Source organism: Lutra lutra, chromosome 7, assembly GCF_902655055.1.
Source record: "Lutra lutra chromosome 7, mLutLut1.2, whole genome shotgun sequence".
Classification (NCBI taxonomy): Eukaryota; Metazoa; Chordata; class Mammalia; order Carnivora; family Mustelidae; genus Lutra; species Lutra lutra.
Window position 1 is genome coordinate 120902592 of NC_062284.1, and position 12754 is coordinate 120915345.

Consider the following 12754-nt stretch of genomic DNA (forward strand, 5'->3'; position numbering starts at 1 on the left):
TTTCCTGCCTTCTGTTAAAGCACCTCCTTTCTCCATCGTCTTCGAGGTGCTTCAGAATGACTCAGCACAATCCTCCTCCAGTGGGTTCTGGAAACTGCAGGCCTTTCCTTTGCCAACACTAGTTAGTATGTCATTTACAACAGAGCTCTTGATACAGGTGCATGTGTTGCTGTGGGCCTGGCAGGGAGCAGCCAGCTGGAATGGGTGGGACTGAGCGGGCAGCAATGGAAATGGGGGAAGGAAACTTATCCTACAGAATCACCTCTTTGTATTTTCCTGTCTCTCTGGGTCTTTGGCAACTTCTCAGTTTCTCATTCTTACATGATTATCTTCCTCATTTTGCAGACCTCAGGTGTGAGTGTTTTTAGACTCTTGTGCCAAACCAGAGCCGACTCCTATTTCCCTGCCTCCAAAGGGCTTATTGAAAAGAATAAATCATTTTTGGTCTGCATGTTACCTTGAGTTTTCTTTTGAAACCTCCTGTGTAATTTTGCCGACTTCACCTGAGCAAAGGGAGCCTCTGGCGTTTCTTATTTGGCGGCTTCCTGGCCATTATTTCTGTATTGGAATGCAGCAAATAATGTAATTTTATCTCTTTTTGTACATTGCTTTCAAGTTTTCTGTCAAAGGCGCATGTTGCTTTAGGTGAATTTTGCAGGACTTAGCAGACTTGTTCATTCTGCATTTTATTCACCTCAGATAGGAGGTGGTATCCTTGTTACTCTGGTAACTGGTAATCCTGGTAACTCTTGTTAGTATTTGGTACTTAAATAATGAGGCTCTCACTATACCTATTAGCCTAATTTTTCTAATTTTATCCCTTATAAAGATGATGGATGATATTAATGGGAACCCTTGCTCTTCATTCATCAAAGTTTTCATGATGAGAGCAAGCTTTCTTTTTTTTTATATTATTTCTGGCTGTTAGTTATCTCGTACGAACAAACTTTCCTTAGAAAAAGCTTCAAAGAAAAATGTCTTTTAAAAATGAAAGTCTCAGAGAAAATGGAGGAAGAAGCCATTTGACTCAGTCCAGCCCACTTCTCAGACATTCGGATTTCCAAATGCTTATGGGCTCCAGGCTGAGCCCGCAGTTAAACATAAAATCTTCAATAAGGACCAAAGCTTCAAGGTTGCCGAGGTTAGTTGCTTTGGTGCTCAGAGGATGCTGACTACACCAATAATGACATCTCACCTAATGAAACTGTCAATGAGAAGGCAGACCTCTGAGTACAGCCTGAATAATCAGCGAGAGTATGTGACATGGACACCACCTTCTCTGTGTCATTTGTGGTTTGCCACCTGGCATGAACCACCCAGGGAGGCACTCTGTGTGTTACCTTAGGAGCTGCCTAGTTGGAATCACCCCTGATGAGCAGTCTCAGTTTTTGAACACAAGTGCCAGACATTAAGCTAGGCACTCGATAGGAACTAATTGTTTGAAATTAGTTCGTTTTGAGTGTGTAGAATAATGCCTGCCATGTAATCAGTGCTCCGGGAATGGAGCTATTATTATCATTCCTGTTTGTCATAAATTCTCATACAGCATTGAAAAGTCAACTTTATGATTCCTTCTTCTCCTGATAAGAAACCTGAGCTTTAGAGTTAAAAACTTGCCGCAGTCACAAAACAAAGGTTGGGGTGATGGCAGTGGGACTCAGTGTCAACTCAAAAGGAAGGGTGATTGGAACAATGAAATAAATAATGTTGTGTCAGATCTAGCGCCAAATGCTAAATAAATGTTCGTGAGTCTAAATTGATATATAAATGATTGAATATGTAAGTAAATGGAAGAGAAGAGATAAATCTCCCTTATGGAAGAATTCTAATTAGTTTGCATAGACAATCCCCCATGGGAAGTGCAGCTTAAACTTGTGAACTGTGCTTAATGGCTACTGTCTGCACAGTAAGGGTATGGACAGTATGGGAAATAACTGTAGGGCAGAGAAACCTGAGGAGAACAGAGCACAGTCTCAGCAAGGATATCAAGGTTTGAATATCATCACTGATTAGTCATATTGGTTTCATACACCCTTGATATGATATGAGCTTGGCACTTCCTTTCTGTGGTCGTCCACCTGGAAACCTATAATTCTAGTATAATCTTGAGAAAAATATCAAACATGCTCAAATGAAGAGATGTACTGTGAGATACCAGACAGTATTCCTCCAAACTGACAAGGTCATCAGATGCCAGGAAAGTCTGAGAAACTGTCACAGACTGGCTGAGGCGGCAAGACTGAGGTATCCTAGATGGAATCCAGGAATGAGAAAAGGCCACCAGGGGAAAAACAAAACAAAACAAAACAAAAAAAACCCTCAGTAAAACCTGGGTAAAATGTGGAATTTACTTAATGGTCATACACCAATGTTGACTCCTGAGTTGTAGTGAATGTACCTTGGTAATGTGAGGGATTATCTATGAGGAAAATTGTGTGCAGAGTATATGGTTACTCTTTGTACAATCTTTGCAACTTACTCATGAATCCAAATTTTTTCTGAAATAAAAAATGCATTAGAAAATAAAACTTATACAAAACAGAATATATCTTGTTATTTGTAGACCCATGGACAACACCTTATATAAATAAAACAACTTAGGATAAGATTGCTTAGTTAGAGTCAAAACTGATTAATATGTCCCAGGACAATTAATAAAACCATTGGATTTTTCTGTTTCATTGGCCAGAAATTATTTGCACCTCTACCAGCAAGACTCTGAAAGGTAACTTCTGGCCCTGTAGAATTGTAAACTAACCCAGTCAATAGAAAGTTGAGTTTAGAACTGCCCAGAGCAAAGGTGAGTGATCTCTTGTTTATTTCCAGGTTTGGGATATTTTTGCTCAGAGTCTCGTCTGTCGGTGGTGATCATGAGTAATCGGCAGAGAGTGTCCTTGATCACACAGAGAGGCTGCTCTCCTATATATGGCTTGATTATTTACAAAGATTCAGCAAGAGTGTTAATTAACAATACAGGCCTCCTCACGTTTGTTTTTCAAATCAGAGCTGTATGGTACTGAGAATCCACAAAAGCCTGAGAATTAACTCTGATCAGGTTGAACTGTGAAAGGCCTATATTATTTAGTCTTCTCTCCAAAGCTAGAAAACCAAGTCTGAGACGTTCCATCAGATTTCAGCAGCAGTTACTATAAATCTGGAGGCATTCCTCTCTTTGAGGTCTTGCAAATTTGTGAAGGCCTCTGGCTTGCCTGAGTGACCTTCCCCACCCCCTCAGGGACTAGGTCCCTCTATGCAAGTTCTGAGCCAGTTTTCTTGGGAACTTGGGAGATATTGACTCCACATAGGAAGTCAATCACTGTTCCTTAATCTGAGCTTGTTATTTCTGATTAAAAAAGCATCATTCACAAATATGACACTCTAGGTAAGGCCTGGTTGTACAATCTACTTGTCCAATTACGTCCCAGAAAAAGGACGATGGATTCATACTGAACTTATTCAAATAAGTGTATTGCCATGAAAAGCAGAGAGACTTGGTCAAAGTCTGGGTTTCTGTATTTCAGGGGGATCATGAAAACCAGATACCATTCAAAAGTGTTTCATTTTAGTTTATGAGAGGAGACTCTGCTCAACTGAAGTTCAGAGGTGGTTTAAGAAAAAAGAGAAAGGGTCCCATCATATAGCTATAGAAATCAAGCATGGGCAGAATGAGGCCTATATTGTCATTGGATTTTCCCAAATCTCTGTTGTCAAGTGGTAGCTCCCTGCCACATAACTCCAGAGCCACCATTCGCATAGATGCACCTGGGGCTGGGCCACATGGCAGCAGGTGCTAATCAGATTCAGAGAACTTAACATGAGTGTTTTGCTTCTTCATGGAAAAGTCAGGAGGTAGGCAGGAGAGGGAGACACGAAACAAATTTCTCAAAGCTAATAAGGTCTCAACAAGACATAGGAGACAAATCATAGTGTATATTATGTTTGTGCCCTCTGTGATAAAGAAATATACAAAATTTAAACAAAAAACAATAAAAGGTGTTGTACTTTTTTCTTCTATTCTGCTGCTGGCAAGGCTGCTGTAGAATTTTATGGAAAACAAAATCCAGAAAACCCACTCCGCTCACCTGAGTGAGCCAAGGGTGAATCCTTATAAAGACAAATGAGCACATACCCCATGGCAGTAGGTTATTTGTAATTGTTTGCTTTATTTCCAGTGAATTTTCAGGAAATAGGACTCACACAAAATGTATTTCCTGTGTTATTTAATTATTAGCTTAACTCTAAAACACATTTAAATATTATCAAAAGTTAAAAGTGCATTTGGAGAAAAGAAGTAAAAGGAGTAAGTAAGTTTCTGTAAATAGATCAATTGACAAGTGGCATTTACTAGGGGACCATATTGTTGGCGCCTCCCCTGGGGGAAGTGCACCCACCCTCAATGTCACAGCCATGAATGGCATTTCACAAGTATTTTGGCTGTCTATACAGATATTCACGCACATTTACTGGGTTTTGTTATTTCCTTTGTATCAGTCTTTCCTGATCTATTTAATTTATCTGCGTTTACTGTATGGGAATTGGCTCAACCTACTTTATAATGGAGACTTCTTTTTAGTTTGTGGTGTTCACTGAAGAAATACAGGGCTGACATTAGTTTTTGCAGAAACGCTGTACAGTCTGGGGCTTCATGTACCAATACAGTTATGGCTTTGGTGGCCTGTTCCATATTAATGTTCACTGATACCAATCTCTTTCCTTTATGCTTGTAATTTCATATCTTTTATTTTAAGATAGGTAAGAAATCCTTCTGGGGTCTAGTACATGATGTTCAGCATTTAGATAAACAAAACTCTGTTTGCCAATAGAAAACCACATTACTGTCACTTTCAATACAACTGCAAAAAATGTATAGTGCTACTATGTTATTTCCCATCCCCAAATCTCCTTATAGAACTGGAATAAATTTTACATACTTGTGTCTTATACAGTGTTGATATATAAAATATTTAAGGGTTAGGTTTCTACTTACTGAACACTAAAAAAGAAATCAAAAGAAACCCCAACAACTCTTAAACCTTGTCTTTTTCAACATATCTTTGGAATGGTAAGCAACAAGATCAGACTTCTCTAAATACAGTCCACTCCTGGCAAAAAAAAAAAAAAAAAGTTTTTAATCCTGAGGAAGAACTACACAATCAGCCTCTGCTTGGAAACCTCCCCGTGCATGGTTTTCAGTTCCTGCGTCTGAGAAGGACAGATGAGAAAGCCTTCCACCCCATTGCCAAGCCAGGGAGGCATTCAATCTCTCTGCTGGTTCTACCTTAATTAAATGTGGACTTTATGTAAACCACAACCCAGACTTTTTATGAATTCAGAATATGCTGGCTTCATTATTCTTGTCAGGCGGCAAAACTAGACCATGACGGATGAGTTTCTGAGCATTTGCTGATCATTCATCTACAAAACATAATAGTTTGATTCTTTCACTTAGGGCTATTTACAGAAACAGAAGTTGATTAATTGAAGCATCAGCACTGGGTAAATTCTCATTCTCTCTCTCTGTCCTGAATCTACTTTTAATGTGTCTCAAGGAAATCATCATTAATAATACATTACTGAGGGAGGAATACTGTGATTCATTCCCTCTAGAGAAATTATGTGATTTCATTAATCTCAAATAAGTGTATAAGTATTTCTTTAACTCTGTTTTATCTTTATGTGAAACACATATTTGCGTAATACTGGAGATTGTACTGAGTTCCAAATACATGGATGTGTCCGTATTTAAAAGTATTACAAACCATGGACACAATGGTAAAAGTAATATTCATAATAATAGTATCCAACATTTATTTAATACTAAGTATGAATATGTACTCTCAAGTACTTTGTTATTTCAAATCCTCACAACAACTCTGATAAATGAGCATTCTTATCTCCATTTCGCAGAGAAGGAAATAAAGACACAGAGGGATCAGGTGATTTATCCATGGTCAAAGCACTCCTAAATGACAAGGATAAGATTTAAACTCAAATATAATTGGCTCCAAAGCCTGTGCTCTTAATCACTATCTCTATTATACTATGGATGAGTCAAATCAGACCACAGAGGGGTGGGTTGATGAATTGATGGGTGGATAGGCAGGCATAATATATTAACTGTTCATATGCCCTACTGTTTTCAAAGACACCCCTGGACAACACTACTCCCCACTGCCACATTTACAGGGAAAAACAGATGGCTCCTTTCCTAGCCACCTCTGCCTCTCTCCTATGAGCTCCAAGCTCCAGAATCTGAAAGGGCCAACTTGAAAGCCATAAGAGTGGGAGATGTGGCTACAGCTCCCTGCTTTGTAAATGATGGAGGGGACTTAGTCTTTCTTGCTTATTCTTCTACTTATGAGCATTGGCTCTTGTTTACCAGTGGAAATTTCTAACTCAACAGAGGTTCTTTAGCAAGAATTGCCAGAGATCCTCATGTTTTACAAAACGTCACATTTATATAGAGCCAGACTTTCAGTAAAACCTCTGAAGAATCCTCCTAGGGGCAAACCAGTCCCTCGGGCTTTTAAAAGGTGACTCATAGGAACGTGGAACCCCAAGCAATGGTGACAGGTCTTCCTTTCCTTCCTTGATCCATTAGCACAATAGAAAACAGGGGTAGAAGTTCTGCAGAGCAAGCCAAGATGGGAGTGAAGGAGGAGGAGTTGTTTAGGAATTTGTTACTCAAGGATCTTTGTGACTTTCTATAGGGCAGCTAGGTCTGTACTGTGAAACTTGTTCTGACGGCTGTTCCAGGAAGAGCACGTGACATGGAAGCACACTAAAGTGAGTCAGGAAATAACACTCTGTCTCTTACTAGCCTTGTGGCCTTGGGTTCATTGCTTTATCTCTGACCTCAATTTTTAATCTACCAGATGAGATTCCTACCTCACAACCTACCTGGGGCCCATTGATGTCCAGTGTAATGTGTGTGATTATGGTGGTCTGCTAGAAGTGCAGCCTATAGGCAAGAGGTCTTTTACTGACGAAAGTGTAAGGTTCGCTGGCAGATTTTTGGTGGAACTTTTGACATTTCAGACTCTAGACTTTCTCATGTTTATGTATAAATTCTAATAAATCTACCTTGTAGCATCTGCCCTGTGCTGTCTGTCTTTCTAGTTGGGAGATTGGGGCCAAATTTTTATCCTCCGTAGCTACCTGGTATATTTAGCAACGAGATAAGTGTGGCTTTATCAAGCTTTCAGGAATGAAGTGATGCCACCGTTTAATTTAGCGTTTAATTATAATATCCTGCCTCCCTGGCAAGTTGCTGCATTCTACCTAAGTAAACTAAGTGGAAAATGTCTGTTACTGTTTTGCCTTGAAATTCAAATTTTATTTCCTTATGAGTTGTTCCACTTAGTTTCAGTCTCACCACCTGTAGTTGAAGGATAGTGTAGGAGGACTATCTGAGTGATGTCACAAATACAGTTCTTCATCTACACCAAGGTCAATTCCTGGGCCTCCAGCTTCCTTGGTTTACCTCTGTGCCACTCCAGCCAAGCCAGCTCCTTGGGCTCCCTACCTGTGGTTTTTCCTGGTGCTGCCAGAACAGACTTAGTGGCTTCGAATGACACAAATATATTCTTTACATATCCTAAGGTTAGACATCTAAACGGAGACTTAGGAGGCTACCATCAAGGTCTTAGCAGAGCTCCACTCCTGGAACTTCGGGGGACGGTATGTCTCTTTGCTTTTTTCAGTTTCCAGAAGCTGGCTGCACTCCTTTACTTGTGGTCTATTTCTTTATCTCTGAAGAGAATCACCCCAACCTCTGCTCCCTCAGCACATCTTCACTTGCTCTGATCTCCCTGCTTTCTTTTTATGGAGACACTTATCATTACATTGGGCCTTACCAGATAATCCAGGATAATCTCCCATCTCAAGGTTCATAATTTATTGCATCTGCTATGTCCCTTTTGCTGTTAAGATAACATATTTATAGGTTCCAGGGATTTGATTGTGTGTATCTTTGCAGGAGGGAACATTACTCTGTCTACAACATCCCTGCCCAAGGCCATGGGGTGCATTTAGGACTCACTGCTGTATCTCTTTTGCCACTCTCATTTAGGATTGCATGACCTCTGCCCTGCATCAAACCCTTCTCTCTCTGCAGATCAGAGCCCCAACCTGCCCATTTTCTTTTAGTTTTCTGGGGGATCCAGTTTATCTTGGCAGAGGAAACAGCGTCATATCAGTTGTCATGACAATCCAGCAAGGAAGGAAGTAATATACATATTATGAGAGTTATATGCAGAGACATTTACTGGGGACCTCACAGCTGGTCAATGGCAAAGCTGGGATTTGAAGCCAAGAGTTTGTGCTTTAACTGCAAGCATCCGTCTTTCCATCAAGTAGAGTTACTTCCAACTTCCTTTGTCCCAGAGTAAGAGCTACCCCAGCTCTGTTCAGCATTATCCCCCTGTTCTGGATTTCATCTTTTTCCATCTCCTCTGGGACCATCCTTTTTTCCCCTATGTGTTGATTTCTCCATTACTTCTATCTTAACCTCTTCAACTTGGAAATGTTCTCATCCCCCAAATATTTTCTCCAAAATTATCTTGGCTTTTCCTGATATGTCCTTGACTTTACTATATCCCATGGAAGAATAGTCTGTAATAGCCATTCTCAACTTTATTCCTTAGTTCCCTGAAATCTAGTTTATGCAAAAAAATTCCCACCTTTCCCAGCTTCTTGGCCTAATGTCATCATGTGAGGCCACATGTTACATCTTGGAGCCTTTTCTCTTTGTCTTCCTAAGACACTGTGATCTTTTGGTCCCTTTCCTACTGGTTTATCTAGTCTGCGGTTGGCTTCTTTCTCTCTCATGAATCTTTTCTTTCTCATTTCATAATTTCATCATCCCCTAAGAATGCAGACATCACTTCAATCCTGGTGACTCCCCACACTTGATTTCCAGCGCCAAACTTGAGTTCCTCATACCACCTCCCTGTTGCATATCTTCTCCTGAAGTCCTGCCAACTCTTCAAATATAGTATGTGCAAACATGAGCTCCTTCATTCAGCAGGATTATTGGAGTGGTTACTGTGTGCCAAGTGCTATGTTGTGAATGAGATGCAGACTTCAAGGAATCTAGTGGTAAAGAGATGGGGCTACATCATTGTAATGCAGTTTGATATGACAAATAGAAGAGAGATGTGTTTAGGAGTACAAGGGGAACAGAGAGGGAGGTCCCCATGCCACCTGAGCAGAACTTCAGAGGGGAGGTGTTAAATGGGTAATGGGGGTGGGTGGGTGGTGGAGAGGCAGGAAAGAATGGTCCATGCAGACAAGAATATGTAGTGCACAGCACAGAGTTGAGTGTAGGAAATATCCAGACAAGCTCTTCTTCTTCCTTCTTTGGATTTGTGGGACGTTCCTTTTTTCTAGGAGGTAGACCAATGCATGGGAAAACATTCAGAGCACTGCTTGGCTTAAATTAACTGTCCAATGAATATGTGTGGCAGGGAGGGGAGGAGTGAAGTTTAGAAGTCACCATGTCAGTGAGCAAGGTTTCTGTTCTGGTACATGGGTTGAGGGTCTCTTGGAGGGCTTAGGGGGAATTGTCTGTGAGGTTCTCTGGTTGGGAGGCTCTCTTGAGGTCCTTACTCCTAGCGTTGGGGAGTAGCAACCCCATCTGCCTGCCTTGCGCTTATCTCTGGCTTCATTTGATACCTATATTTTTCTTTTCTATTCCCTTTCCTGTTCAAATCATCTCTGGGGAATGGTTTGATTATACTCACTTACACTTGTATGTCTTCACCTATTGGCTCTTATCCGCTGGGAATATTTTCTAAAAAGTCCTCTGGGAATGTTTACTAAAAGCATTTTACCCTGTTGGAGTGATTTCAGGTTCTCGAAGATAGAGAAAGTGCTATATTTTAAAGAAACCGAGTCCCTTTACCCTCTCCCTGATATCTGGCCTGCCTACTCCTGAGGGTGCTCAGACTGGTCTGGGTGTGACCTACCTCTTCTCAAGCTTGGAAAGGCCTCAAAAGCTCCTCAATTTAACAAACATTTATTCATAAGTCTATTCTGTGCCAGGATCTCTTTACCGTTGGGAATACAAAAACAAATAACCTGGTTCAGTCGGGTGGGGATTATCAGTGGTTTGAGTGGGATGACAAGAGAAGAGCGAAAATCTGACCTGAGCTGGCGGACAGTGGCGGAGGTCTCATTGGAGCTGGGCTTCCAAGAGTGAGTTCGAGGAGGGAAGACATGTCAGGAGACAGTTTCCCTTCCTTCCCAATTTTCCAGGATGTCACTTCACAATGGTGCTTAGGGATCTGAGTATATGTCCGGGTGTGGGGGAAGGGTGGGTTACACACAAGAGACTGAGCATGCCCCTCTCGGGGCCACTGCTCTCTCCTCCTACCCCACTGGACTGTAAAGTACTTCAAGTTAAGACAGGTCTTATTCTCTGTGTGCCCCCTGCCTCTGACCTCCTCCCAGTCGCAGCTACTTAAGTGCTTAGTAAGTATCTCTGGGATAAATGAATGAATAATAAATTGGAGGTTGTAACTACTTTACTTGCCTCCGGGGCATTGTAAGACATCGTTAGTTAATGCGTGCAAAGAGTCCTATGAGCCTTAATTATTAACATTATTTTATCTGCCAACTGCCTATGGCTTACTTTCTGTGTATGATATGGCAGTTGGGCCTGAACAAAATTCCCTGCTGTCCACTCCCGGCTTCCAGTCCTAGATTTAATAATTTGACCTGAGGAGGTGCTGGAAGGGCAGCATGAGGCTCCCCTTCCCCAGACCACTGGCAGAAAAAGGGCATTCCTTGGCCATGGCGGCCATTTTCCTGCAGCTTCAGGCTGGGTTAGGAGGAATAGCTTGGGATTGATCCTCAAGGAGGAACAGAAGGCACATCACTGCTTTCCCTGTCTGATTGGACTTTTTCCGAGTTGGTCCAAGAGCAAATCGATGTCTGTCTTTCTCCATTATTCAGGGTTTTATTCTGAGGAAAGTAACTTCAGTCTTCCTGTGACTTTTTCCTCTGCCTTAAACATTTATTCAGCTTGAGTCCTTTTCTACTCCATCATCCCCTCAAATGAGAAGTACCAGAAAACTAACTCCAAAGATCATGAGGCAGTGAAGAAAGTCACAGAGTACATGATAGTGACTCGGAATTTCCATGTCGTTGATGAGAAACGATTTTGTTTATTCATGAAAAAATCCCTCCACTATAATAGAGTTAAATTTGTTCTCCAAATTCCTGATGGTGAGATGATCCTAAGGAGGGGTGTGTGTGTGTGTGTGTGTGTATATATGTGTGTCTATGTGTTGAGATCTTATCACCAAGTGGGTTGGACACTGGCTTCTGGAGTTCTTATTAAACTTCCCTAATGTTTCCTTTAGAGGGAAAAAAATGTTGGCACTATGTATTAACTTCTAATATACTCCTTCTCTCTCTCTTTCTCACACACGCATGAACACACACATACGCTGCTTAGAGACTCATTGGGATAATAAGATCTATACATGGAAAAGTTAGTAGTCCAAGATCACCATATTAATTAGCAGACCATCATCATGGCTGAGTAGTACTGGGGGTTTAGTCACAGTATCATGGGAATCCCACAAAAGGCTGGCTGGGCAACTGGACAGCTTCCTCCTGGAACTATGCTACACTTCATCTTCTCTACCTCCTTTTCTGTAGCTGCTTGGGACCCCTCCCCTGCCCCCAGTGCCTTCCTTCTTAGATTCTCATCTAGGCTTCCCTCTCTGACATACTGGTAATGGACTTCAGGACTCCCAGGGGACCCCTTTATAGCACCCATTTCTGTGACCCACATTTGGAGTATACCATCCTATTCGTGCCATCACTGGGGCCTCAACACACAAATCTGCAGGGCCCAGCAGCTACAGAACTGACAGACAGAACATTCTGGTGAACTGGAATCTTCACAGCCTGCCTGAAAAGAGCCGCTGCTGCTTTTAGGCTCTGGCTGATTCAAGAGAAACAATACAAAACAAGCAATGAGAATCAAGCCCAGGGTTGCCAATGCATCAGCAATTTCACCACACAGTAACCCATGAGAAATCTTCCCAATCCAAAAATGTTGGCATTGAAATTAAGAATCCATTGTGTCAACCAAACAAAATGCATCTTAGAAGATCTCCCTGCAGATCTCCAGCTTGCGACCTCTGATACTTAGCGTATGGGAGTGCAAAGACTAGCGGTCCAGACAGGAAAGGGATATAGGAAGTCTCTCATACTGAAGCCACCAGGAAAGGCTCAGTGGGTTAAATAGAAAACAACATGAGCACAGTCTTTCAAGAAGGCTCGTTACTCAGATGTGAAGATTCACCAAGGGGCCTCTGAAATCACCCAGTCCTACAAGACCATTCAGTGAGCCCTCCTAGTACCAGATGGTCATTCCTCGCTGAATTCTGACCCACAGAACCAGGGATTTGAGGAGTGAAGTTATCAGTAGATTGTGCAGCAGGGGAAGCAGGCGATACACAGAATCTTGGACTGTTGTCTGAAAGCAACAATATCTTCAGAAAGGTCTGGGGAGTTCTGAAAAAAAGAAAAAGAAAAAAAAAAAAAAGGAAAAGAGCTCACCTACTCTAATGTGCCTTCTGCCCAGAGTGGGGTTTGTAGTTGATAAGCTGAGTGTAAAACATTATTACAGCAGGCTCAACATGGCTGTTGATGTGACACATGACATGCGTGGCTAGGTCTCCTTATTTTGGGAAATCTGTCCTTGCTCTACCAGTGCCTCGTCATAATCTAGCTTTAC